Below are 24,635 nucleotides of genomic sequence, written 5' to 3'. Positions count from 1 at the left end.
ATACAATAAAAAAATATCAATAAAATAAAAAAATATCAATAAAATGAAAAATATCAATAAAATGAAAAATATCAATAAAATGAAAAAATATCAATAAAATAAAAAAATCTATAAAATAAAAAATATCAATAAAATAAAAAAATATCAATAAAATAAAAAATATCAATACAATAAAAAAATATCAATAAAATAAAAAAATATCAATAAAGTAAAAAAATATCAATAAAATGAAAAAATATCAATAAAATTAAAAATATCAATAAAATGAAAAATATCAATAAAATGAAAAAATATCAATAAAATAAAAAAATATCATGGGATATAATGGAAAATGTTTTTTTTGCAGTTTTCACCAAACGAGTGAAATAATTTGTATCGGTTGTCCTTGGGAGCGCCGTTCTCAGGCCGAGATACAATATACTCCACAGGACGAATGTAACGCCAACATTTCCCCTATAAATTTCCTTCCCAGGACTCTCATCTTCTCATAACCTCCTCCTTTTGTATCCCCAGAATGACCAATTACTTTCCTAAAATAGAAACTGTTTCTCGCGCACAAAAAAACACGGCGGTGACAATGCTTTCTGAACATGATGTCCTCATCCGCCGCTTTTCAAACGCAGCATTTTCAGAAAGAGCGGTCTGTTCATCATTACCAAGGAGGCAGCCGGATCCCTGAGAATGTAAAAGGCTGTCACTGAATCGCCGAGTCAGCGCTTCAATCCTGACACTATTCCCGGAGCCGTTCCTTTCAGATTTCTCAATGTCCTTATGGTAAATGATGTTATTCTTGACCTACGAAGTTTTTCGACCAATCAGTCACGTCACAAAGTGTAGAATGCCCAAGAGCTTTGCAGATGGATGGCCCACCCGTGTCTTTATGTTGGTTTTGTTGAGTTGCGTGTCCTTCGGAAAAAAAAAAAGAAGAGCAGTCAGCGTTTCTTGTAAACGTTTAATGGATAATTCCTGAGGCTGAGAAAAGCTTTTTCTGTGCCGGTGCCTTCTTGAGATTAGGAATTCAGCCAATGGCACACAAGTCATTTCTTTGATAGGTTTTTGGTCCTCCTGTCAGGAAGGGCATGCCAGTAGACAGCATGGTTCCTCTGGACCCAATGTGCCTCTTCACAGGTCAATTCACGCTTCCTCCCCGTAGACATAGGAATTCGGCATGGCGGCGACGGAGGAGGGGAACGAGGACCGCTGCGGGGGCTTCGATCTCAGGTAAGTAACTCATAATGAGCTAGTAGGCTATTAGCTAGATCCACGTAGGGTGTCCTAACTTTGCGGCGGCGTAGCTTATCGTTTTAACACTATGCCGCCGTAAGTTAGCGAGGCAAGTACATGATTCACAAAGTACTTGCCTGCTAAGTTACGGCGGCGTAGCGTAAATGCGGCGGGCGCAATCGCGCCTAATTCAAATTCGGCTAAGGGGGCGTGTTTTATGTTAATGGGGCTTGACCTGACGTGATTGACGTTTTTTTAAAACGGCGCATGCGCCGTCCGCCTACATTTCCCAGTGTGCATTGCGGCAAAGTACGCCGCACGGGCCTATTGATTTCGACGTGGACGTAAATGACGTAAATCCCTATTTACGGACGACTTACGCAAACGACGTAAAATTTTCGAATTTCGAAGCGGGAACGGCGGCCATACTTTAACATTACTATTCCAACTATTTGTTGGAATAAATTTAGGCCTGATAAAGCGTTACGTAAACGGCGTATCTGTACTGCGTCGGCCGGGCGAGCGTTCGTGAATAGGCGTATCTAGTGATTTGCATATTCTACGCCGACCGCAATGGAAGCGCCACCTAGCGGCCAGCCTAAATATCGCACCCTAAGATAGGACGGCGCAAGCCGTCGTATCTTAGAAAGGTTTAAGCGTATCTCTGTTTGAGAATACACTTAAACTTAGGTCGGCGCAGATTCCGAGTTAGGACGGCGTATCTACTGATAATCTACTGATACGCCGACCTAACTCTACCTGAATCTAGCTATATGTCTTTCAGGTTGTATTTTTTTTTTGGTTCCTCTTTAACCATCTACAGAAGCCTTTCTCAACACACTGGAACCCTTGAAATAACTTTCTGGTCTCAGGAACCCCCCTGATAAAAATGACTATGTCTACAACGCATGATAGTTTTATGGTCAGTAGGAAGAATGTTCCTTATGCTTGTGGACATTGGGAAGAATTACCCCCCTTACAGATACCTAAAAAGATCATTGGTGTACATGAGAAGTCCTCCTTCACAACAGAAGGTCCCCCATCACATTAGATGACCCACCCCCCATTACATCAGAGGCCCCATCATATCATAGTCCCCCATGTGGACGTGATATACTTGGACAGGGGGGTGGCGGTGGACGTGGTATACTTGGACAGAGGGGTGGCTGTGGTATACTTGGAAGGAGAGGTTGCTGTGGACGTGGTATACTTGGACGGAGGGGTGACTGTGGACGTGGTATACTTGGACGGAGGGATGGCTGTGGACGTGGTGTACTTGGACAGAGGGGAGGCATGGAATACTTGGACAGAGGAGTGGCTGTAGACGTTGTATACTTGGACGGAGGGGTGACTATGGACGTGGTATACTTGGACAGAGGGGTGACTGTGGACGTGGTATACTTGGACAGAGGGGTGACTGTGGACGTGGTATACTTGGACAGAGGGGTGGCTGTGGACTTGGTATACTTGGACATAGGGGTGGCTGTGGACGTGGTATACTTGGACGGAGGGGTGACTATGGACGTGGTATACTTGGACAGAGGGGTGACTGTGGACGTGGTATACTTGGACAGAGGGGTGGCTGTGGACGTGGTATACTTGGACAGAGGGGTGGCTGTGGACGTGGTACACTTGGACGGAGGGGTGGCTGTGGACGTGGTATACTTGGATGGAGGGGTGGCTGTGGACGTGGTACACTTGGACGGAGGGGTGGCGATGGACGTGGTATACTTGGACAGAGGGGTGGCTGTGGACGTGGTATACTTGGACGGAGAGATGGCTGTGGACGTGGTATAATTGGACAGAGGAGTGGCTGTGGACTTGGTATACTTGGACAGAGGGGTGGCTGTGGATGTGGCATACTTGGACAGAGGGGTGGCTGTGGACGTGGTACACTTGGACAGAGGGGTGGCTGTGGACGTGGTATACTTGGACGGAGGGGTGGCTGTGGACGTGGTATACTTGGACAGAGGGGTGACTGTGGATGTGGTACACTTGGACAGAGGGGTGACTGTGGACATGGTATACTTGGACAGAGGGGTGGCTGTGGACATGGTATACTTGGACAGAGGGGTGGCTGTGGACGTGGTATACTTGGGCGGAGGGGTGACTGTGGACGTGGTATACTTGGACAGGAGAGTGGCTGTGGACGTGGTATACTTGAATGGAGGGGTGGCTGTGGACTTGGTATACTTGGACAGAGGGTAGCTGTGGACTTGGTATACTTGGACAGAGGGGTGACTGTGGACGTGGTATACTTGGACAGAGGGGTGGCTGTGGACGTGGTATACTTAGACAGAGGGGTGGCAGTGGACGTGGTATACTTGGACAGAGGGGTGGCTGTGGTATACTTGGACGGAGGGGTGGCTGTGGACGTGGTACACTTGGACGGAGGGGTTGCTGTGGACGTGGTATACTTGGACAGAGGGGTGGCTGTGGACGTGGTATACTTGGACGGAGGGGTGACTGTGGACGTGGTATACTTGGACGGAGGGATGGCTGTGGACGTGGTATACTTGGACAGAGGGGTGGCTGTGGACATGGTATACTTGGTCAGAGGGGTGGCTGTGGACGTGGTATACTTGGACAGAGGGGTGGCTGTGGACGTGGTATACTTGGACGGAGAGATGGCTGTGGACGTGGTATAATTGGACAGAGGAGTGGCTGTGGACTTGGTATACTTGGACAGAGGGGTGGCTGTGGATGTGGCATACTTGGACAGAGGGGTGGCTGTGGACGTGGTACACTTGGACAGAGGGGTGGACGTGGTACACTTGGACAGAGGGGTGACTGTGGACATGGTATACTTGGACAGAGGGGTGGCTGTGGACATGGTATACTTGGACAGAGGGGTGGCTGTGGACGTGGTATACTTGGGCGGAGGGGTGACTGTGGACGTGGTATACTTGGACAGAGGGGTGACTGTGGACGTGGTATACATGGACGGAGGGGTGGTGGTAGACGTGGTACACTTGGACAGAGGGGTGTCGGTGGACGTGGTATACTTGGACAGAGGGGTGGCTGTGGACGTGGTACACTTGGACAGAGCGGTGGCTGTGGACGTGGTACACTTGGACAGAGCGGTGGCTGTGGACGTGGTATACTTGGACGGAGGAGTGGCTGTGGACATGGTATACTTGGACAGAGGGGTGGCTGTGGACGTGGTACACTTGAACAGAGCGGTGGCTGTGGACGTGGTATACTTGGACAGAGCGGTGGCTGTGGACGTGGTATACTTGGACGGAGGGGTGGCTGTGGACGTGGTACACTTGGACAGAGCGGTGGCTGTGGACGTGGTATACTTGGACGGAGGGGTGGCTGTGGACGTGGTATACTTGGACAGAGGGGTGGCTGTGGACGTGGTATACTTGGACAGAGGGGTGGCTGTGGACGTGGTATACTTGGACGGAAGGGTGGCTGTGGACGTGGTATACTTGGACAGAGGGGTGGCTGTGGACGTGGTACACTTGGACAGAGGGGTGGCTGTAGACGTGGTATACTTGGACAGAGGGGTGGCTGTAGACGTGGTATACTTGGACAGAGGAGTGGCTGTAGACGTGGTATACTTGGACAGAGGGGTGGCTGTGGACGTGGTCTTCTTGGACAGAGGGGTGACTGTGGATGTCGTATACTTGGACAGAGGGGAGGCGTGGAATACTTGGACAGGTGTGGCTGTGGACGTGGTATACTTGGACAGAGGGGAGGCATGGAATACTTGGACAGAGGAGTGGCTGTGGACGTGGTATACTTGGACAGAGGGGAGGCGTGGAATACTTGGACAGAGGAGTGGCTGTGGACGTGGTATACTTGGACAGAGGGGTGGCTGTGGACGTGGTATACTTGGACAGAGGGGAGGCATGGAATACTTGGACGGAGGGGTGGCTGTGGACGTGGTATACTTGGACAGAGGGGTGTCGGTGGACATGGTATACTTGGACAGAGGGGTGACTGTGGACGTGGTATACTTAGACAGAGGGGTAGCTGTGGACGTGGTATACTTGGACAGAGGGGTGGCTGTGGACATGGTATACTTGGACAGAGGGGTGGCTGTGGACGTGGTATACTTGGACGGAGGGGTGGCTGTGGACGTGGTATACTTGGACAGAGGGGTGTCGGTGGACATGGTATACTTGGACAGAGGGGTGACTGTGGACGTGGTATACTTAGACAGAGGGGTAGCTGTGGACGTGGTATACTTGGACAGAGGGGAGGCGTGGAATACTTGGACAGGTGTGGCTGTGGACGTGGTATACTTGGACAGAGGGGAGGCATGGAATACTTGGACAGAGGAGTGGCTGTGGACGTGGTATACTTGGACAGAGGAGTGGCTGTGGACGTGGTATACTTGGACAGAGGGGAGGCGTGGTATACTTGGACGGAGGGGTGGCGATGGACGTGGTATACTTGGACGGAGGTGTACCCCTGAAGAGTTGGGGGGCTTTTTTATCGTTCATTGTAGAGATCTCAGTGAGTATTTTGGGACTGATCACCAATACCCAATAAACATCCCACTTTTCCCTCGTCTTTCATACAAATTCCATCTTCTTGCCGAGTGACGAGTTAATTTTCTTTTGTATTATTTTGTTTTATTTTCTCCTTGTCAGGGAATAAGTGGCGGGCAGAGCGCCAGGCTCTAAGGCCGTCCATTCTCCTGCCAGAGCTGATAAAACAAACATTATGCCAGGATTACTTGAGAGAAAACGAAAATCGTTGTTAGAGCCGAACTCCGGGGGAAAGTAGAAAGTCTCTTCTCCCGCCCAATCCAGAACTCCGATGCCCTTTGATGCCATCGAGATCCAGTGGCGGCCCATGCATTGTGGGCGCACCCCCCTCACCAGCGCCCTCCCTATCCATGCGCCCGGCCCCTTTCAGGACAAACAGTGGAGGAACTTTCCAAAATATATTTGACTATACAATGCAGCCTTACCTGTGCCATACAATGCAGCCTGGTGAGGCTGCATTTATGGGCGCCGTTGAGGCTGCATTAATGGGCACTGGTGAGGCTGCATTGATGGGCGCTGGTGAGGCTGCATTTGATGGGTGCTGGTGAGGCTGCATTTGATGAGTGCTGGTGAGGCTGCATTTGATGGGCGCTAGTGAGGCTGCATTTGTTGGGCGCTGGTGAGGCTGCATTGATGGGCGCTGGTGAGGCTGTATTTGATGTGTGCCGTTGAGGCTGCATTTATGGGCACTGGTGAGGCTGCATTTATGGGCACTGGTGAGGCTGCATTTGATGGGGGCTGGTGAGGCTGCATTTGATGGGCGCTGGTGAGGCTGCATTTGTTGGGCACTGCTGAGGCTGCATTTGATGAGTGCTGGTGAGGCTGCATTTGTTGGGCACTGCTGAGGCTGCATTTGATGGGTGCTGGTGAGGCTGCATTTGATGGGCGCTCGTGAGGCTGCATTTGTTGGGCACTGGTGAGGCTGCATTTGTTGGGCGCTGGTGAGGCTGCATTTATGGGCGCCGGTGAGGCTGCATTTGATGGGTGCTGGTGAGGCTGCATTTGATGGGTGCTGGTGAGGCTGCATTTGATGGGTGCTGGTGAGGCTGCATTTGATGGGTGCTGGTGAGGCTGCATTTGTTGGGCGCTGGTGAGGCAGCATTTGTTGGGCGCTGGTGAGGCTGCATTTGTTGGGCACTGGTGAGGCTGCATTTGATGGGCGCTGGTGAGGCTGCATGATGGGCGCTGGTGAGGCTGCATTGATGGGCACTTCATTAAAAAGGTGGGGTATACATGGGCAGAGCAAAAGGTGTGGAGTCAGGGGTGGAGTCAGGGGTGGGGCAGAGGGGGGGGGGCAAAATGATGTTTCGCCTAGGGTGTCAAAAATCCTTGCACCAGCCCTGAGCGCGGGTCTAATACCTGTCAACCGGATTGACCGAAGGCACAGGCGATCCCATTGGCCGCCTAGCAGAAGGCAAGAAGAGACGCATGGAGGACACAGGAGCCGTCACCTGCTGACCTACCCACAGCTCGCCGTCACCCGCTGCCTGACCCACCACCACGATGGGGTGAGTGCCGGTCAGACAGCGGGTGGACGGGGGGTGTCACAGTGGCTGCATATGATGGGCACAGAGAGTCTGCATATGATGGGCACAGAGAGGCTGCATATGATGGGCACAGAGAGGCTGCATATGATGGGCACAGAGAGGCTGCATATGATGGGCACAGAGAGGCTGCATATGATGGGCACAGAGAGGCTGCATATGATGGGCACAGAGAGGCTGCATATGATGGGCACAGAGAGGCTGCATATGATGTTTTTGTTTCAGTATTTTTCAGTTTGTTTGCGCCGCCCCAAAAATGTTGTGCGCCAGCCGCCACTGGTGTATATATATTAGAAGATGGCAGTGCCTCCCCCATCATGCCATCAATGTCTCTATAGCTGGGAATGAGAGATGAAATGCGGAACACAAAGTCACTTCCACGGCATCAGACTAAACGTGCGTCGGCACCGTGTACTTAACGCTTTTTCGAATTGACATTTTAAATAGAAAGTGCATGAGATATTAGGCGATACATAGGGAGATTTTCTATTACCGATAAAGATACCTTTCAGGCGTTGTGAGTTTCAGACGCTAAGCGGGGGAAAGTGGCTGCCAGTCACAGAACAAATGACACGTTTCCCCCGTAATTCTCTTCCAAGGTGTCAATCCTCCGCTGATTGCTTCCATCTCGCTCCGAGTCGCTATTAACTGCTGAGGCGACTGAATCCTGCCGAGCCCCACTCCAAACCGGAGACGTACACCATGTGCACAGGGTTAGAGATAGTTCAGTGGCGGCTGGTGCTCAAAGTTTTTGGGGGGGTGCAAACGAAAAAAAATAAAAAAAATGTCAGCCTCACTGTGCCCATCAAATGCAGCCACTGTGCCATCAATTGTCACCACTGTGCCCATCAAATGCAGTCACTGTGCCATGCCATCAAACGCAGCCTCTGTGCCATCAATTGTCACCACTGTGCCATGCCATCAAACGCAGCCACTGTGCCCATCAATTGTCACCACTGTGCCATGCCATCAAACGCAGCCACTGTGCCCATCAATTGTCACCACTGTGCCATGCCATCAAACGCAGCCACTGTGCCATAAATTGTCACCACTGTGCCATGCCATCAAACGCAGCCACTGTGCCCATCAATTGTCACCACTGTGCCATGCCATCAAACGCAGCCACTGTGCCATCAATTCGCACCACTGTGCCATGCCATCAAACGCAGCCACTGTGCCATCAATTGTCACCACTGTGCCATGCCATCAAACGCAGCCACTGTGCCCATCAATTGTCACCACTGTGCCATGCCATCAAACGCAACCACTGTGCCATAAATTGTCACCACTGTGCCATGCCATCAAACGCAGCCACTGTGCCCATCAATTGTCACCACTGTGCCATGCCATCAAACGCAGCCACTGTGCCATCAATTTGCACCACTGTGCCATGCCATCAAACGCAGCCACTGTGCCATCAATTCGCACCACTGTGCCATGCCATCAAACGCAACCACTGTGCCATAAATTGTCACCACTGTGCCATGCCATCAAACGCAACCACTGTGCCATAAATTGTCACCACTGTGCCATGCCATCAAACGCAGCCACTGTGCCATCAATTCGCACCACTGTGCCATGCCATCAAACGCAGCCACTGTGCCATCAATTCGCACCACTGTACCATGCCATCAAACGCAGCCACTGTGCCATCAATTGTCACCACTGTGCCATGCCATCAAACGCAGCCACTGTGCCCATCAATTGTCACCACTGTGCCATGCCATCAAACGCAGCCACTGTGCCCATCAATTGTCACCACTGTGCCATGCCATCAAACGCAGCCACTGTGCCATCAATTCGCACCACTGTGCCATGCCATCAAACGCAGCCACTGTGCCATCAATTCGCACCACTGTGCCATGCCATCAAACGCAACCACTGTGCCATAAATTGTCACCACTGTGCCATGCCATCAAACGCAGCCACTGTGCCATCAATTGTCACCACTGTGCCATGCCATCAAACGCAGCCACTGTGCCATGCCATCAAACGCAACCACTGTGCCATAAATTGTCACCACTGTGCCATGCCATCAAACGCAACCACTGTGCCATAAATTGTCACCACTGTGCCATGCCATCAAACGCAGCCACTGTGCCATCAATTCGCACCATCAAACGCAGCCACTAAGCCCATCAATTGTCGCCACTGTACCAAATGTCACCACTGTGCCCTTTAATTGTCGACACTGTGCCCATTGATGTCACTGTGCCCTTTAATTGCCGCCACTGTGCCCATTGTCCCCACTGCGCCCATTGTTACCACACTATGCCAATTGTCCCTTACTGTGCCCATTGTCACCACTGTGCCAATTGTCCCCACTGTGCCCATTGTCACCAGTTGTGCCCATTGTCGCCGCTGTGCCCTGTAAAATGCCCCTCCCCGCCCGGCACTTACCTTTCTGGAAGTCAGCCATCCTCCTAGTCCTTCCACGTTCCTCCATGTCTTCTCCCGCCCACAATGATGCTTCAGCCAATCAGGTTACCGATAACCAGAACCGGTGAACCTGATTGACTGAGACGCCTGTCAGTCTTATCCAAGGAACGCACCCCCCGTACGTTCCCTGGATAAGCATTCGGAAGGCTGAGGGCTGTACTCGGAAAGCCGCTGGCTCTGATAGGCACTTCCGCACAGCCAACTGGCTGCCGTTATTCAGGTGGTCGGCGCTCAAGGTCCGGCCACCTGAATAGACCAGCGGCAGCCGGCAACAATAACATACATTCATGCAGGGTCGATCCTAGGGTCACATGCGCCTGGGTGCAGAAATATTTCTGGCGCCCCTACAAGGGCGTGGTCACCTTACTAACTCCTCCCCCTTTACAAATGTTTCTATGGCAACGATTCAAACACAGAGATGCTCCCCTAAGGAGTTATCGTTACACTGGGATCCTTACATGATCTCTTAAAAATAAACAAAATACAGAAAGAGAAGCAGAGAACTTTATTGGACCTAGAGGGGGGGGGGGGGGGGGGTCTCTCTAATGGACTCAGAGAGGGCCTCTGTTAGAGAGTCTGTTTAGAAAGACCCCCCCAGACATAATACAGACATGATACAGGAGATGATCAGAGACTGCAGACATACTACAGGAGATGGTCAGAGACTGCAGACATAATACAGGGGATGGTCAGAGACTGCAGACATAGTATAGGAGATTAATGCAGCCTCACCAGTGCCCATCAAATGCAGTCTACCATTGCTCACAATAGTAGCCTACCAGTGCCCACCCATTGCAGCCTACCAGTGCCCACCAAATGTAGCCTTATTAGTGCCCACCAAATGCAGCCTACCAGTGCCCACCAATTTCAGCCTACCAGTGCCCCTGGATCACACAGAAGAGCAATATCCTGCTGTCACAGAGCTTTAATTTGATTCGCCCGGTCAGCCACTGTAACAAAGACACCCACACACGTCAGTTTTCATGGACTTCGCTTGCTCAGCAGGAATCGCTTAGTTGAGCCGACAGATGACAGGTCCGTCTCTGCACACAGTGGAGAGATGGACCTTTTAGAGCTCCGCTCTCCTCTATGAGGGATTGGATGAAAACAGATCCTCCTGTCCGTTTTCATCCCATCTGCCAGAGGGATGGAAAATAGGGTTTCCATCCACCTGGATTAGCGGATTTGGATGTCAGCGGACATGTCACCACTGACATCCGTCACTCCATAGAGGTGAATGGAGCGTCCTGCCAGGTCAGCCTGAAAAACTGACAGACCTGAACATGTGAAAGGATCCTAACTCACTCCTCATTCTTTCCATCTCTCTGTCCATCCACCTCCCGCAACACTCCACTACTCTTTCCATTATAAACAAATAAAAAGACTACAATGCACTTCCACACCAAATCCGCTCACTACTTACAAAAAAAATATATGAATAAACACCGTAACACCATCAAGCGTAATAATCAAATATATAAAAAAGGGGGAACTAATGCGCAAATCAACCTAACCACGGGCAACTAAGCTAAAATGAAATAAAATAAAAATAATATATATAAAGTACAACTATTAGGCAGCAGCCACGACGAACAGTGCTCTCACACTGACAACAATAAGAATACAGGGGTGGGGTGTAATGGCGCTTACCGATTGATAAAATATAAAGAAGATAAAAATAGCAAATCCAAGAATACCACCCAACACTAATAAATAATGTGGAGGGTACAGCACAATGTTGATAAAAACATATATAAAATTCAGATAATTAATGACAAATAGTGAATAAATAAATGCAGTAAAAATAAGTGAAAATCTTTTAAATGGATGAAGCACTTTATGGATTTTCACTTATTTTTACTGCATTTATTTATTCACTATTTGTCATTAATTATCTGAATTTTATATATGTTTTTATCAACATTGTGCTGAGTTTGGCACATCTGTTTACCTGATTAGGTATTTATTATTATACCACTCTTAGTACCCTCCACATTATTTATTAGTATTGGGTGGTATTCTTTAATTTATTTAGAGTGGAACATATTTAGACCCACAGCAGGTGGCAGATTGACCCATCAGTCATTTGGATCTGTTTCTGATTAACTTTGGAGAAATATTTTATCAACAGGAATTGCTATTTTTATCTTCTTTATATTTTAGTCATCGGTAAGCGCCATTACACCCCACCCCTGTAATCAAATATATAATTATCATACATTTCATAAAACACACTATACAACACCAGCACTTTTCATCTACAAAACCAGCCTGATCTATGATATTGCTCCTGCCTCCCCTCTCCTGGCATGCTGGGATTTGTAGTGCCACAGCCTGACACATGAGGTGGTCATACAGGAGAGGAGGCTGTGCCTGGTGAGCAGATAATGGGTAGGGATAGAGGTGTAAGGGAGATCTCAGAAAACATGCTCCCTTTAGAAGCAGAGCAGTACACAGCCACACATAAAAACGATCTTGTGTAACAGCATGAGACAGGAGCCTGCTACACAGAGCCCATCCTCCTCTCACCCTCCTCCCCACTGCATTCACATCTAGACGGACGAAATCGCGGCGTTTTGTCGCCGCAAATCGCGGTAAAAATAGCGGCGTTTTGTACCGCGATTTGCGGCGACAAAACGCGGGTATTGTCCGCCTAGATGTGCCCCAAGATGACCCCCTCTATGGAGATGATTGCCATCTCCTAGCCGAACGCTCGAAGACGCCTGAAAAAAAGGTCCGGGACCTTTTTTCACGCCGCAGGCGACAGGCGTCCGGCGTTCGGCGTGGAGATGTGAACCATCTCCATAGAGGGACATGTATTTCCAGCCCTCTGGCGGCAGAGGCGTAGCGCTACAGGCGTAAAAACGCCTAGATGTGAATGGGGTCTAAGATAAGCCACCAACAGGACTGTCTGCATGTTGTTCAGCTTACCTTAGGCTAGGCTGAACTCCATCCTCCACTGCAGGCTGCATGGCTCCACTCCTCCCCCTCTCAGCCTCTCCTGTGAGGAACTTGAATAAGGCGCGCTGAGAGAAAGGGGGAGGGTACAAGTGACTGCACTCTGTCAGATCATAAGACTCTCGGTCTCTGTCAGCTCCGGCTGGAAGCTGCACATGAGTAGTACGTACTGCAACACGTACCACATCACGCCATCGCTGAGAGCCCTGCATTGGCTACCCGTGAAGGAACGGGTTCTGTTTAAGACTGGATGCATGGTGCACAGGGCTACCCATGGCAAGGGGCCAGTGTACCTGCAGGAAAAATTCACCAAGTATGTGCCCAACCGTACCTTAAGGTCGGCTAATTTGGAAACTTTGGTGATTCCTAAATTTCGTAAGAAAAAATGCGGAGGGAGGACGAGTGCGGTCCAGGGAGCACAGTTTTGGAACTCCCTGCCTCTAAAATTAAGGCTTGAGAATGATCTTTTTAAGTTCAGGAAGCTTTTAAAAACTGAGCTTTTCAGTCTAGCCTATGGAATTACATAGGTTTTTATAGTTCTTTGATCTGCTATTATTTTAAATTTGATCTGTTCCGCTGCCTGTGTGTGTTTTTTTGGTTGTTGCTGTATTGTTGTTCTCGGCGCATCGAGGCCTACGGGTAACTGACTGCGTTTTGTACTTTTTTTGTACTTTTAAGAATTTTAATAAATAAATAAATAAATAAATAACATTCCTAGATCGGAACCAGTCCTGATGGGGCCCCATCAGCACTTGTGGCCCCTGGGCACTGCCCGCTCAGTAAGACGGCCCTGCCCCCACCTCTGTTCCACACAGTCCCCCCCCCCCCCCCACACACACAAATCAGTTCCTTTCTGTACGACCTCCAACTCCCCCCCCCCCCATCTGTTCCCCTGTGTGTGAGCCAGCAGCAGTGGTGGACTCACCTCGAGGAGAGGGACGCTGATGCCTGTTCTCCCACAACAGATCTCTCACGATCCAGGAGGATGGAGGGGAAATCGTGGCAAGCCCAGGCAGGGTTACATGCAGCCAGGGCTCTCAGTTCCATCTCACCCGCCCCAGCCGACTCCATGTTAATGCAGCACTTCCGGGCTGCTCCTTGTCCCGGCTCTCTCCCCTGTTCTGATTACTGATGTAGCACAATGCCGACCAACAGTGCTCCTAAAACTTTGGCGCCCCCTCCCCTCTGGCGCCTGGGTGCAGCGCACCCTGTGCACCCCGTCTCGGATCGGCCCTGCATTCATGCAATGCATGAATGTATGTTATTAGGTGCGAGAGCCAGAGGGGGCGGCGCTCCATCGCCCTCTATAGACGAACCGCCACTGAGATAGTTAGGAGCGTGACAGTGCCATAAAAAAGTATTCATACCCCTTAAAAATTTCCCACATTTTCTCATGTTACAACCAAAAACATAAATGTATTTTATTGGGATTTTATGTGATAGACACAACACAAAGTGTAACATAATTGTGAAGTGGAAGGAAAATGATAAATGATACAAATAAGTATGTGAAAAGTGTGGGGGGGGGGGGGCATTTATATTCAGCCCCCCTGAAGAAGTGGAGGGAAAATGAAAAATGGTTTTCTACATTTTTTACAAATATGTCAAAAGTGTGTGTGGGGGAGGAGGGGGGCATTTGTATGGAACCCCCCCCCCTTTACTCTGATACCCCTAACTAAAATCTAGTGGAACCAATTGCCTTCAGAAGTCACCTAATTAGTAAATAGAGTCCACCTGTGTGTCATGTAATCTCAGTATAAATACAGCTGTTCTGTGAAGCCCTCAGAGGTTTGTTAGAGAACCTTAGTGAACAAAACAGCATCATGAAGGCCGAGGAACACAGCAGACAGGTCAGGGATAAAGTTGTGGAGAAGTATAAAGCAGGGTTAGGTTATAAAAAAAAATATCCCAAGCTTTGAAGATCTCAGGAAGCTTCTGTTCAATCCATCATCGGAAAATGGAAAGAGTATGACACAACTGCAAACCTACCAAGACATGGCCGTCCACCTAAACTGACCGGGCCGGGCAAGGAGAGCATTCATCAGAGAAGCAGCCAAGAGGTCCATGGTAACTCTGGAGGAACTGCACAGGAGCTGCACAGCTCAGGGGGGAGAATCTGTCCACAGGACAACTATTAGTGGTCTCTCCACAAATCTGCCCTTTATGGAAGAGTGACAAGAAGAAAGACATTGGCCCAGATTCAAGAAGCTATTGCGCCCGCGCAACCATAGGTTGCGCGGCGCAATAGCTGTTTTGCTCCCGCGTAGCGACTGCCCCTGATTCAGGAACATCGCTACGCGGACTGCAGCCTAGGATATGACAGACATAAGCCTCCTTATGCCTTCATATCTCAGGCTGCATTCTTGCGTTGTCCGCTAGGGGGCGCGGCCATTGTGATCGGCGTATAGTATGCAAATTGCATACTACCACCGATTCACAAAAGTTGCGCGGGCCCTGCGCACGCAAGGTACGGAGTTTCCGTACGGCGACTTTAGCGCAAGGTTGCTCATGCTATAGCAGGGGCAACCAATGCTAAAGTATAGCCGCCCTTCCCGCTCGTGAAATTTAAATTTCACGTCGTTTACGTAAGTGATTCGTGAATGGCGCTGGACGCCATTCACGTTCACTTAGAAGCAAATGACGTCCTTGCGACGTCATTTGCCGCAATGCACGTCGGGAAAGTTTCCCGACGGAGCATGCGCTGTTCGCTCGGCGCGGGAGCGCGCCTAATTTAAATGATTCCCGCCCCCGGCGGGATCATTTACATTAGGCGCCCTTACGCCGGGCTATTTAGCATAGCGCCCGCGCAATTTACGGAGCTACTGCTCCGTGAATCGCGGGCATATCAAAATATTTGCGTGGGCGCAGAGCAAAACTCGTTGCCCTTTGCCCACGCAAATATTGCGCGGATCTACCTGAATCTGGCCCATTGGAGGAAGGAAGACATAAGAAGTCCTGTTTGTAGTTTGTGAGAAGCCATGTGGGGGAGGGGACACAGCAAACATGTGGAAGAAGGCGCTCTGGTCACATGACACCAAAATTCAAATTTTTGGCCTAAAAGCAAACCGCTATGTGTGGGGGAAACTAACACTGCCCATCCTCCTGAACACACCATCCCCACCGTGAAACATGGTGGTGGCAGCATCATGTGGTGGGGATGATTTTCTTCAGCAGGGACAGGGAAGCTGGTCAGAGTTGATGGGAAGATGGATGGAGACAAATACAGGACAATCTTAGAAGAAAACCTGTTAGAGTCTGCAAAAGACTTGAGACTGGGGGGGGAGGTTCACCTTCCAGCAGGACAACGACCCTAAAGTACAGCCAGAGCTACAATGGAATGGTTTAGATCAAAGCCTATTCATGTGTTAGAATGGCCCAGTCACAGTCCAGACCTAAATCCCATTGAGAATCTGTGACAAGTCTTGAAAATTGCTGATCACAGACGCTCTCCATCCAATCTGACAGAGCTTGAGATATTTTACAGAGAAGAAGAATGGGCAGAAATGTCCCTCTCTAGATGTGCAAAGCTGGTAGAGACACCCCAAAAAATTTTTTTTCCTCAGTTTAGGCCGATACGTATTCTTCTACTTATTTTTGGTAAAAAAAATCGCAATAAGCGTTTATCGGTTGGTTTGCGCAAAATGTATAGCATTTACAAAATAGGGGATCATTTTATTGCATTTTTTTTTTTTATTTTTTTTTTTACTACCATTGGCGGCGATTTTTTTCGTGACTGCGACATTATGGCGGACACTTCGGACAATTTTGACACATTTTTGGGACCATTGTCATTTTCACAGCAAAAAATGCATTTAAAATGCACTGATTACTGTGAAAATGACAATTGCAGTTTTGGGAGTTAACCACAAGGGGGCGCTGAAGGGGTTAAGTATGACCTCATGTGTGTTTCTAACTGTAGGGGGGCGTGGCTGTAGGTGTGACGTCATTGATTGTGATTCCCCTATATAAGGGAACAGACGATCAATGACAGCGCCACAGTGAAGAACGGGGAAGGTGTGTTTACACACAGCTCTCCCCATTCTTCAACTCCGGGGACCGATAGCGGGACTCCAGCGGCGATCGGGTTCCGCGGTCGCGGTCACGGAGCTTCGGACCGGGTTGCGACCCACGGCTGGGCACTTAAAGTGGACGTACCTGTACGTGCCTGTGCCATTCTGCCGACGTATATGTGCAGGAGGCGGTCCTTAAGTGGTTAAAAAGGTAAGGCTCTGTGCAAAGGGGGCTGTGTGATTAGGGTGGGGGGGGACTTTTTCTGCCGAAAATTCAGCTTTAAGAGAAGTACCGTATTTATCGCGGTATAACGCACTCCCGCGTATACCGCGCACCCCTAAATTCGCCCGAATCCTGTGGAAAAAAATTTGGTTTTGTACTTACAGTTTTGGTGTCTTGCGTGGCGTCCATCGGCGGCCTCGTCGGGTCCGTTGTCCGTCTGCGGCTTCGGGTGTCCTCTTCGTCGGGTCCGGCGTCCGTCTGCGGCTTCCGGGGGTCCTCTTCGTCGGGTCCGGCGTCCGTCTGCGGCTTCGGGTGTCCTTTTCGTCGGGTCCGGCGTCCGTCTGCGGCTTCGGGTGTCCTCTTCGTCGGGTACGGCGTCCGTCTGCGGCTTCTGGGGGTCCTCTTCGTCGGGTACGGCGTCCGTCTGCGGCTTCGGGTGTCCTCTTCGTCGGGTCCGGCGTCCTTCTGCGGCTTCTGGGTGTCCTCTTCGTCGGGTACGGGTCCTTCTGCGGCTTCTGGGGGTCCTCTTCGTCGGGTCCGGCGTCCGTCTGCGGCTTCGGGTGTCCTCTTCGCCGGGTCCGGCGTCCTTCTGCGGCGTCCTCGCATCCTCCCTGCTCGTTTCCCGCGCCGAGTTTGAATACTGCGCCGACATATACCGAGCGCAGTACACTCGTGTATCGTCAAGCAGGCTCGGCAACTCTCGCGCTGACGTCCTGTACGCTCAGGACGTCAGCGCGAGAGGCGCCGAGACTGCCCGAAGATACACGAGTGTACTGCGCTCGGTATATGCCGGCGCAGTATTCAAACTCGTGGCGGGAAAGCGCGTATCGGCGTATACCGCGCACCCACGATTTTGCCCTGATTTTCAGGGCAAAATAGTGCGCGGTATACGCCGATAAATACGGTACATCTAATGACTTCTGAAAGTAAAACTTTTTGCTCTGAAATCTTCGAGAACAATCGTTTTCTCACTGGAATTTTCTACTCCCGGCACAGCTTTTTTTTTTCAGGTTGTGATGTTGACACAGATTCCCTGACTTTGATGAAACATGGACTTCCTCGTCTCCAGCACGGTGACCCATGACATTTCCATGTTCTGCATGGGGCTTTTTGTCGATTGCTTACTCAGATGAATATAAATTCAGGATGACATTTTCCATCATCGGCTATCAGAGGAGTTTCGTCTTCATGCCTGGCTGGGTTCCCACGTAGAGACGCCGCTGTGATTTTTTCTTAGACGTTGTCCTCGAGCAAACAGGAAATTGCAATGGACTCAACGCACCGAACTCTGATGGACTCAACGTAAGGAGTGCGATATGATCTGCGGCAAGTATTTTTTGCTAATCAACCACAAAAAATGTAAGCAAAACACCGAAACATGATCTAAGAGGGATGACCCAAAAAGCCAAACGCGCTTGTCGGAAAGTGTTCAGGTAATGAGAAAGTCAAAGCCGACAAGGCGGCCAAGATTTCAGCGAAAGACCAATTGCAGCAAAAAGTGAAAGCAATCGGCGTGCGGCACTAATATTCACAAATGCATTGAAAGTCAGAAAGTTCACCCCATTTAAAATTAATTTATGTACCCCAAAGATTGGGGTGTGTTTCCTCGGTGGGACTTTTAGATTGGGAGACTGGTTGTAAATAGCGTGAAAAATTTGTTGATAAACAATTATATTGTCAAAAAGTATCAAGTTTTATTCAGTTTTCTTATTGGTGAACAACACATCAAGGCCAAAGTTACAAAATGTAATAAAAGCATCCAATATGACCAAGAGAGAGGGCATGCCAATCCGGGTATACAGGAGTCAAAGAACTTTAAACATCAAAAAAACAATAATAATAACAAAGCAAACAATATGTGATGGCGACAAAAAATGCGTGTAGAAGAAACCCCCTGAGAGAGCTGTCTATTTGGGTAAAGACAGGTGTGCCAACGTTTCGAGGCTTATATGGGGTAGAGCCTCTTCATCAGGGCCAGGGTCAAGCAAGGTTGTCGCTGTATAATCTAAAATGAAGAAGAAAATATAAATAGTAATGCAAAAGTGAACTACCAGAAATCAAATCACAGAAAGTATCAACGTTCCCTCATCATGGCCATTCCCCGTGTGTAGGGCGATGCAAAAATGGACCTGCAGGTGAAGAAGCCACAAAGTTGCCCTCTATGTCAGTGATTGTCCATCTGGCTAAGCGACTTATGCGCACAGGTGTGCGCTAAATAGCGCTTAAAAGTGAATTGGTTGAATAATAAAATAATTAGGTATGCTACATGCCCTTCTCCCGGCCACCTTCTGTTGTCAGTAATCCCAAACTACTCCAACACCTAATTATTTTATTATTCAACCAATTAACTTTTAAGCGCTATTTAGCGCACACCTGTGCGCATAAGTCGCTTAGCCCAGATGGACAATCACTGACATAGAGGGCAACTTTGTGGCTTCTTCACCTGCAGGTCCATTTTTGCATTGCCCTACACACGGGGAATGGCCATGATGAGGGAACGTTGATACTCTCTGTGATTTGATTTCTGGTAGTTCACTTTTGCATTACTATTTATATTTTCTTCTTCATTTTAGATTATACAGCGACAACCTTGCTTGACCCTGGCCCTGATGAAGAGGCTCTACCCTATATAAGCCTCGAAACGTTGGCACGCCTGTCTTTACCCAAATAGACAGCTCTCTCAGGGGGTTTCTTCTACGCGCATTTTTTGTCGCTATCACATATTGTTTGCTTTGTTTTGTTATTATTATTGTTATTTTGATGTTTAAAGTTCTTTGACTCCTGTATACCCGGATTGGCACGCCCTCTCTCTTGGTCATATTGGATGCTTTTATTACATTTTGTAACTTTGGCCTTGATGTGTTGTTCACCAATAACAACACTGAATAAAACTTGATACTTTTTGACAATATAATTGTTTATCGACGAATTTTTCACGCTATTTACAACCAGTCTCCCAATCTAAAAGTCCCACCGAGGAAACACACCCCAATCTTTGGGGTACATAAATTTGTTCTATTTTAGGGATGTGGTGAGACCAAGGTTTGTTTTGCTTATGGTCAATGGGACACCTATACCCCCTCTTTGCCCCATTTAAAATGGACCTTTCCATAACTTTACAAATATGAAGGAATTCATTCCTGGCATGTGACAATTTATGGTAACGGCATTCATTTTTATACAGCTCAGCCTCAGAAAGGAGGGCGCACCGACCGTGTGCATTACCAATGGTAGAGTTTTATTAAAAGCATAAAAACACAATGGGCTAGATTCAGTAAGAAGTTACGTCGGCGTATCTGTTGATACGCCGCGTAACTTCTAGAATGCGCCGGCGTATCTTTTTTCTGTATTCAGAAAGCAAGATACGCCGGAATTTTGGTAAGATACGACCGACGTAAGTCTCTTGCGCCGTCGTATCTTAGGGTGCATATTTACGCTGGCCGCTAGGTGGCGCTTCCGTTGATTTCAGCGTAGAATATGCAAATGAGCTAGATACGCCGATTCAGAAACGTACGTGCGCGCCCGGCGGATTTTTTTACGTCGTTTACGTAAGGCTTTTTCCGGCGTAAGGTTACTCCCGCTGTATGAGGAGTATCCAATGTTAAGTATGGACCTCGGGACAGTGTCGAATTTTTTCGTCGTTTGCGTAAGACGTTCGCGAATAGGGCTTTGCGTAAATTACGTTCACGTCGAAAGCATTGACTATTTGCGACGTGATTAGGAGCATGCGCACTGGGATACGTTCACGGACGGCGAATGCGCCGTTCGTTAGAGACGTCATTTACGTGGGGTCATGTTTTATTTACATAAAGCACGCCCACCTCTTCACAATTTGAAATTGGCGCGCTTACGCCGGCAGATTTACGCTACGTCCCCGTAACTTAGGGCGCAGGTTCTTTGTGAATCCAGCCCCAGCCTCACTAAGTTACGGCGGCGTAGCGTATCTGAGATACGCTACGCCCGCACAAACTTACGGCGGGCTTTCTGAATCTAGCCCCATGTTTATACTCACAAACGAGCATGTAAGAAAGGCTTGATTTCTGGTGGCGCTGGGCAGCGTGGCTCTCTCTGGTGGCACTGGGCGTGGCTCTCTCCCTCTGGTGGTGCTGAGCAGCGTTGCTCTCTCTCTGGTGGCATTGGGCAGCGTAGCTCTCTCTCTGGTGGCACTGGGCAGCGTGGCTCTCACTCTCTGGTGGTGCTGAGCAGCGTTGCTCTCTCTCTGGTGGCATTGGGCAGCGTAGCTCTCTCTGGTGGCACTGGACAGCGTGGCTCTCACTCTCTGGTGGTGCTGAGCAGCGTTGCTCTCTCTCTGGTGGCATTGGGCAGCGTAGCTCTCTCTGGTGGCACTGGACAGCGTGGCTCTCACTCTCTGGTGGTGCTGGGCAGCGTGGCTCTCTCTCCGGTGGCGCTGGGTAGCGTAGCTCTCTCTCTGGTGGCGCTGGGTAGCGTGGCTCTCTCTCTGGTGGCATTGGGCAGCGTAGCTCTCTCTCTGGTGGCGCTGGGTAGCGTAGCTCTCTCTCTGGTGGCGCTGGGTAGCGTAGCTCTCACTCTCTGGTGGCGCTGGGTAGCGTGGCTCTCTCTCTGGTGGCATTGGGCAGCGTGGCTCTCTCTCTGGTGGCGCTGGGCAGCGTGTCGCTCTCTCTCTGGCTTCTGTCCAGCACACGCCTCTTTCTTTGTCCTGTAGCACTCACTCCCTCAGTTTTTTTTCCAGGCTGCAGTCTCTCAATCTCTCTTTTGATCGAGCTGTAGCCTCCATTCCTGTGGAAAATGGGGCCGCCAATCTTCAGGACTACATGTCCCATGATGCTCTCCTCTCCTTTGATTGGCTCTCATTTATGGCCCATAGAGAAGGAACGCTGGGTGGGGAACCTGGTGAGAGCCGCTGTCTCTTCTCCCTGACAGGAGAAAGGGGGGGGGGGGGGGGGGGGGGGGAAACCTCTGACAGCCTGCAGCTCGCCTTTTTCCTGGCACTTTTCTCTTTTTAGAACTGTGTAGACTTCTCTTCTCATAACGTAATTCATAAATTCTTGTTTTTCAGACTCCAAGCCGCTGTATTCTTATTTTTATTTCATAAAAAAACTGTTTGGCTCGAACTCATTAGACCCCAACAATGTTACCGGCTTATATCTCGGAAAAGGTTACATTGTATCTAATGCATTTCGCCCGGCGAGCCGTTCCTTGTTATTGTCTCTATTACAGGTGTGACCTTCCCATCGCGTCTCCCGCTCTCTTATCTCTCCGCACACTTACCGGATCACACTTATTTGTAATTTCCCCCTAAAGCTGAGCGCCAGGCGAACAGAAAAACGCACGGGTGAAATATAAATATGGGAGCCGCGATACCTACCCAAGGATTTCTGATCATCCAGTCCTGAGATTTACATTACAGCGCCTGGAAAAAGTATTCCTACCCCTTGACATTTCCCACGTTTTGTCAGGTTACACCCAAATACGTAAATGTATTTTATTGAGATTTTGGGCCAGATTCACAAAGAGATACGACGATGAATCTACAGATCCCCCATCGTATCTCTGACTTACACTGGTCGTATCTATGCGCCTGATTCATAGAATCACATACACATAGATATGGCTTAGATCTGACAGTGTTACACTGTGTTACACTGTCGGATCTTTTTTTCGATTTAAAAATGGCGCCGGGGGCGTTCCCGCTGATTTACGATAAATAATATGTAAATCAGCGAGATACGCAAATTCACGAACGTACGCGGACCCGACGCAGTCTTCTTACGACGTTTCCGTAGCAGTTTTCCCGTTGTATACTTACCCCTGCTTTCATCAGGCGCAGCCAATGTTAAGTATAGCTGGCGTTCCCGCGTCAAATTTGAATTTTCCAACGTCGTTTGCGTACGCCGATTCACGAACACGCGCGTCGCAAGTCCCGCTCACGTCGAAACCACTGACGTCCTAGCGAGCAATGCACACCGGGAAATTCCCCGGACGGCGCATGCGCATTTAAATCGGCGCGGGAACGCGCCTGATTTAAATAGTACACTCCCCTAGCCGCGGAATTTGAATTCCGCCGGGGGATTTAGGATCCGCCGTCGCAAGTTTGGAGGTAAGTGGTTTGCGAATTAGCCACTTGCCTCCTAAACTTGCGGGAGCGGATCTTAATTCACGTAGAACGAGCGGATCTATAGATCCGCTGCGCTACGTGAATCTGGCCCTTTATATTATAGACCAGGGGCTAGATTCACATAGATTAGCTGATCTTTAGATCCGCGTAATCTATGTGATTTACGATCCGCCGGCGCAATTTTGCGAAAGGCTAGTGCAGCATTCACAAAGCACTTACCTCCAAATTTGCGCCGGCGGATCGTAACTCCCACGGCGGAATTCAAATTCCGCGGCTAGGGGGATTGTACAATTTAAATCAGGCGCGTCCCCGCGCCAATTTAACTGCGCATGCGCCGCCGGCAAAATTTCCCAGTGCGCATGCTCCAAATGACGTCGCTAGGACGTCATTGTTTTCGGCGTTAACGTAAATGACGGCCATCCGTATTCGCTTTCCGACTTACGCAAACGACGTAAAAATTCAAAACTCGGCGCGGGAACGACGGCCATACTTAACATTAGCTACCCCTCATATAGCAGGGGTAACTATCCGCCGGAAAAAGCTGAACGCAAACGACGTAAAAAAAAAAGCGACGGGCGGGCGCTCGTTTCTGAATCGGCGTATCTCCTCATTTGCATATTCATCGTGAGTAAAACGCCACCTAGCGGACAGCGGAAGATTGCAGCCTAAGATCCGACGGTGTAAGTCACTTACACCAGTCGGATCTAAGGAAGATCTATGCGTAACCTGATTCTTGTGAATCAGTCGCATAGATCCGACCGGCTGGACTCAGAGATACGACGGCGTATCAGAAGATACGCCGTCGTATCTCTTTGTGAATCTGGCCCCAGGGGTCTCCAAACTGCGGCCCGAGGGCCAGATGTGGCCCTTTGCTAGCCTTTATGCGGCCCTTGGGGCACTATTCCTCTAACTAATATGATGCACTTATCCTTCCACTGACACCAACAAGGGGGCACTATTTCTTCTACTGTCATCAATGATGGGATACTATTCCTCCTACTGAGAGGGGCCCTACTTCTCACCCTACTGAACACCAACCCTAAGGGCCACATTTATTCTTACTGGTGCTGGGCCCAGGACATTTTCTGCACCCACCGGCCACAATCCGGCCCTTTCTAAAGTCTGAAGGACAATAAAGTGACCCTTTGTTTGAAAAGTTTGGAGACCACTGTTATAGACCAACACAAAGCGGCACATAATTGTGAAGTGGACGGAAAATGATAAACGACACAAATAAATATGTGAAAAGTGTGTGGGGGGGAGGGGCATTTGTATTCAGCCCCCTCTACTCTGATACCCCTAACTAAAATCTAGTGGATCCAATTTCCTTCAAAAGTCACCTAATTAGTAAATAGAGTCCACGTGTGTCATTTAATCTCAGTATAAATACAGCTGTTCTGTGAAGCCCTCAGAGGTTTGTTGGAGAACCTCAGTGAACAAACAGCATCATGAAGGCCGAGGAACACACCAGACAGGTCAGGGATAAAGTTGTGGAGAAGTATAAAGCAGGGTTAGGTTATTAAAAAAAAAATCTCCCAAGCTTTGAAGATCTCACGGAGCTTCTGTTCAATCCATCATCGGAAAATGGAAAGAGTATGGCACAACCGCAAACCTACCAAGACATGGCCGTCTACCTAA

The sequence above is a fragment of the Rana temporaria genome, chromosome 4, assembly GCF_905171775.1.
Source record: "Rana temporaria chromosome 4, aRanTem1.1, whole genome shotgun sequence".
Taxonomy (NCBI): Eukaryota; Metazoa; Chordata; class Amphibia; order Anura; family Ranidae; genus Rana; species Rana temporaria.
This window is presented reverse-complemented; position numbering follows the sequence as displayed.